This window comes from Gopherus flavomarginatus, chromosome 2 (assembly GCF_025201925.1).
Source record: "Gopherus flavomarginatus isolate rGopFla2 chromosome 2, rGopFla2.mat.asm, whole genome shotgun sequence".
NCBI classification, from domain to species: Eukaryota; Metazoa; Chordata; order Testudines; family Testudinidae; genus Gopherus; species Gopherus flavomarginatus.
This window is the reverse complement of record NC_066618.1, coordinates 302439875-302445216: the sequence shown is the minus strand read 5'-3', so window position 1 is coordinate 302445216 and position 5342 is coordinate 302439875.

Below are 5342 nucleotides of genomic sequence, written 5' to 3'. Positions count from 1 at the left end.
TTAAGCAAAATTGGTGGAATGCTGCAATCCAGTGTCAGGAACACAGACATTAACATAGAACAATTGCACCGTTTAAGGGCAATTGGTGAAGTATTAGCCTTAGATGGATAACAGTTAGTAAGGAAGTAGGATATGCATGCTGTGCCCCAGGTGAATTTTACAGTTTTGCTTTCCTTGTCCCTTTGTCTAATTCCCGCTCTTTTATCTGGATAAATAAGACTGTTTGGGTCTTGCATGGCCACTCACATTATCTGGGTGCTATTGGCAGAGCGCTACGCTAATAAAACAGAGTGGTCTGACAAATTGTGAGTCCCGATTCTAACTTTGACAAACGTCAATAAATACACTTTGACTGACAAACATCGGGCACTGCCTTTAGGTTTTGGAGACACTGTTTCTTCAGTAGGTAGCTGTATTTGTGCTTCGGGCTGGTCGGATGTAGATATACCACTTGAACCTTCAGGTGACATGTTGATATATTCTTGGTTCTTGATGTGTTCTTCACCTTGGTTGGTTTTTGAGGCTTTTGAGTGGAAAAATTGTTGTTTTTGTCTTTTCATTTTCACTTTGACCTGCAACATATAAAAGAGATATGAATAAAGTAAATATTTTGTTAGGATAATGCAAGTTACATAAGGATAATGCAAGTTACACCAAAACACATAAAAGGTCTAGATTTCTAAAAAAATATAATTTAAAAAAAATGTATTTAATTTAAATTGACTTTTGAAAAGTAAGCCATTGTCGGAGAAAAACTCAGTTCTCGCTTTTTGTTTGGGTGCAGCAGAGTCAGATACTTTATTCTGTTTAGCAGCTACCACAGGGAGAGAGTGCACTAGGACATAGGGTCTCCCATTCCTAGACAGGTCTCTCAATAGGTAAACAATTACAATAAGCATTTATACTTTTGTTACAGACAATAATAAGCAACAGCTGCATTTTGTTTATACATAGGCCATCCTGATATCTTGTTTTTCTCGCTTCTGAGAGACGCCAGTCTATCTACACATTATCTATACAAGGTCAAAACAACTTCTCACACAGTTCTTTTCTGCTCGCCTCACACAATCCTCGCTTCTACAAATCTCGCGTTATTAGGGTTACAGCTAGCCTAACTCTTGCTAACAGAGACTGTCATGCATTAAGATCCCCTACAAATCCCTGTCAGTTCTTTCTGTACTTCCACACCATCATGGGATAAGAGGGAAGTCCTCTCATGGATCAGTAACTGGTTAAAAGATGGGAAACAAAGGGTAGGAATAAATTATCAGTTTTCAGAATAGAGAGATTAGGGGGAGAGATAGCTCAGTGGTCTGAGCACTGGCCTGCTAAACCCAGGATTGTGAGTTCAATCCTGGAGGAAGCCACTTAGGAATCTGGGGCAAAAAATCAGTACTTGGTCTTACTAGTGAAGGCAGGGGGCTGGACTTGATGACCTTTCAAGGTCCCTTCCAGTTCTAGGAGATAAGTATATCTCCAATAAAAATAAATAAATAAATAGTGGTATCCCTGAGCGGTCGGTACTGGGACCATTACTGTTCAACATATTCATAAGTGATCTGGGAAAAATGGGTAAACAGTGAGATGGCAAAATTTGCAGATGTTACAAAACTATTCAAGATAGCTAAGTCCCAGGCAGACTGCGAAGAGCTACAAAGGGATCTCACAAAACTGGGTGACTGGGCAACAAAATGGCAGATGAAATTCAATGTTGATGAATGCAAAATAATGCACATTGGAGAACAATCTCAACTATACATACAAAATGATGGTGTCTGAATTAGCTGTTACCACTCAAGAAAGAGATCTTGGAGTCAGTGTGGAGAGTTCTCTGAAAACATCCACTCAATGTGCAGCAGCAGTCAAAAAAGGGAACAGAATGTTGGGAATCATTAAGAAAGGAATAGATAATAAGACAGAAAATATCATGTTGCCTCTATATAAATCCATGGTACATGCACACCTTGAATACTGTGTGCAGATCTGCTCACCCATCCCAAAAAAGTTATATTGGAATTGGAAAAGGTACACAGATGGGCAACTAAAATGATCAGGGGTATGAAACAGGAGGAGAGACTAAAATGACTGAGAATTTTCAGCTTAGAAAAGAGACGACTAAGGGGGGATATGATAGAGGTCTATAAAATCTTGACTGGTGTGAAGAAAGTGAATAAGGAAATGTTATTTAATCCTTCATATAACATAAGAACTAGCAGTCACCCAATGAAATTAACAGGCAGCAGGTTTTTAAAAAAACAAAAGACAATATTTCTTCACACAACATAAAGTCAACCCTTGGAACTCTTTGCCAGGAGATGCTGTGAAGACCAAAACTATAACAGGATTAAAAAAAGAACTAGATAAATTCCTGGAGAATAGGTCCATCAATGGCTATTAGCCAGGATGGGAAGGGATGCAACACCCTGCTCTGAGTGTCCCTAGCCTGTTTGCCAGAAGCTGGGAATGGCCAACATGGGATGGATGACCTGATGATTCCCTGTTCTGTTCATTCCCTCTGAAGTACCTGGCCTTGACCACTGTCAGAAGACAGGATACTGGGCTATATGGACCATTGGTCTGAACCAGTATGACCATTCTTATGCAAAAAATAATTATAATAATAAAAATGTTTAGTACAGAAACTCCCCAATATAATGACCTCTCAAGATAGCAACGATGTGAGATAACAGCCTTGCAAATAATGCATTTTAAAAATCTTGGCCTACGAGACAACATATTTATATAAGTTTCCATTCCCAGTCACAAATCTAGCATTCTGGAGCAAAGTCACTAAAATATAGTCCAACAATCAAATGTTTATTTAACGTGCCCCTCACTTTTCCCTCCACCGCACCCCACTCACTGGTGTTCTCCTTGGTCAGTGGAGACTCAGAGTTCAGAGGTGCTTTCACTTGAGTTCACCTCCCAGTGGGGGAGCCAGAAGGCACCTTGCTCGTTCCTCCAGCTGCTCACTGTTCACTCTGGCCATGGCTGTTCATTGTGCCACCGTTCACTCCACCACTCTGTTGCCAATGGCCCTGCACAGTCACCTTCTGCTGCCGGCTGCCACCTGCCCCTGTGACCTCTGCGAGTTGGTCTCTTGAGGTTCCACCAGCTCTCAGTCATTTCAGCTGAGCTCTCATTGGGGGAACCTCGCTGCTAGTGCAGACTGAGCTGTCTCTTACACAAAAACACTGTCCCCACAGGAACACTGTCCCCACCACAGGACTAAGCACTTGGACCTGATTGTCAGTGATTTCCGCTGCAGTGGTCACTTAACAGAACAAGAGACTCTCTATGGAGCCTAATCAGCTCTGTCTTTAAACAGTGGAGAGGGACAGGTTTCCCACCCTCTCTCTTGATGCCCTCAATCAGCACAGGCTAAGTACAGTTCAACTGCCCTTTATTCATACAGTAAGAACAACAACATTTCATTCCCGCCCCCTTCCCGCATTCAAGTGATTTGTAACCCAGCCCCAGCCAAAATCTATAACTTGGGCAGCACAGGTCTCTTTGCTGGATACCTAGGTAGATTAGGTGTGACTGTAAATGCAATCTGATCCTGAAGCCTTTCCCCCCAGCTCATCGCTATCTGTCAGGGAGAACTCATTTAGACTTTGCTTACAAATCATCATTTGAAATTATTAGGTTTGCCAACATCACTGAAATGAATGCCCTGACATTGTCATAAAAAAACAACAGCTGAATGAGGGAGCTAGTCTATGTTCATACTTCTCAAATATATTATACTTTTTCAGATACATGTATTTTATCATACACTGTGTATGCTTTTAAAGTGTGTATTAATGTTTCAATTTCAATTCAAATTTCCAAACAGTCACTAAATTGGCATGTAACTAGTTCACAAAACTGGGGGGTGGGAGGGGTTAGGGAAATTAAGGGGAGGGTGTTGTATGGAAATCACTGCACTGCTGCATGCCAGATCAGTATTTTTATACTTCTGCCTGGTCATTTGTCCAGTTTTCCACTTCTTGTAAGCTTCTTTTTTGCATTTAAGATCAGCAAGGATTTCACTGTTAAGCCAAGCTGGTCACCTGCCATATTTACTATTCTTTCTACTCATTGATCTGGTCACTGCCTCCCAGGTTTCCATCCACTTTTGCTTCCCCTACTAATTCTTCCCGGTTTGTGAGCAGCAGGTCAAGAAGAGCTCTGCCCCTAGTTAGTTCCTCCAGCACTTGCACCAGGAAATTGTCCCCTACACTTTCCAAAAACTTCCTGGATTGTCTGTGAACCGCTGTATTGCTCTCCCAGCAGATATCAGGGTGATTAAAGTCTCACATGAGAACCAGGGCCTGTGATCTAATAACTTCTGCTAGTTGCCTGAAGAAAGCCTCGTCCACTGCATCCCCCTGGTCTGGTGGTCTATAGAAGACTCCCACCATGACATCACCCTTTTTGCTCACATTTCTAAACATGTGCCAGGTTGGTACCAAGAACACTCCGATACGTGTGCATTCCCCACAAATAACAAGGTGAGAGGCGGCACCTTAACACGCAGAGGGAATGTACCTCAATATGTCAGGAGTGATGTGTAATTTGTTTTTACCTGTGTACAAGAACACATCCCTGAGGAGTGGTCTTTGTCTGTCCTAGGGGGCACTGGGGTGTCCTGTCACTGACTGAGCCAGTCCATTGTCAGGGAGCACAGATGTACTAGCAAAACTGTAGACATCTGAGCCAGAGAGCTAGAGACTGTATTTCATTTGGCAATAAACCTGGTCGGGTGCCTTCATATCTTATCAGACTCTGTGGTCTTTGTGGGTTCTCTTGGGATCTGCTGTGCCAGCGACCTGCAGAGCCGGGGCAGCTCACAGAGGGAACACGCACACAGCCGACAGCTACAACATTGAACAGAGCAGAGCACCACACCAATGACTTCTGACAACAATCTCATAAGCAAACTGGGGAAATATTGCCTAGGCGAACCTACTGCAAGATCAGTGCACAGCTGATTGGGAAATCTTACTGAGAGTAGTCATCTTTGGTTCATACTCAAGCTGGAAGGGCATATCGTGTGGGGTCCCACAGGGATCTGCTCTTTCTTCAGTTCTGTTCAGCAGCTTCATAAACTATTTGGAGAATGGCACAGAGAACACATTTGGAAAATTGGCTTCATCCCAAGCTGGGAGGGGTTAACAAACTGGAAAAATGGTCTGAAATAGGATGAAATTCAATAAGGGATAAGAGGGAAGTTGCTTTCATGGATCAATAACTGGTTAAAAGACAGGAAACAAAGGGTAGGTGTAAATGGTCAGTTTTCAGAATGGAGAGGGGTAACTAGTGGTGTCCCCCAGGGATCTGTACTTGGCTCCGTCCTA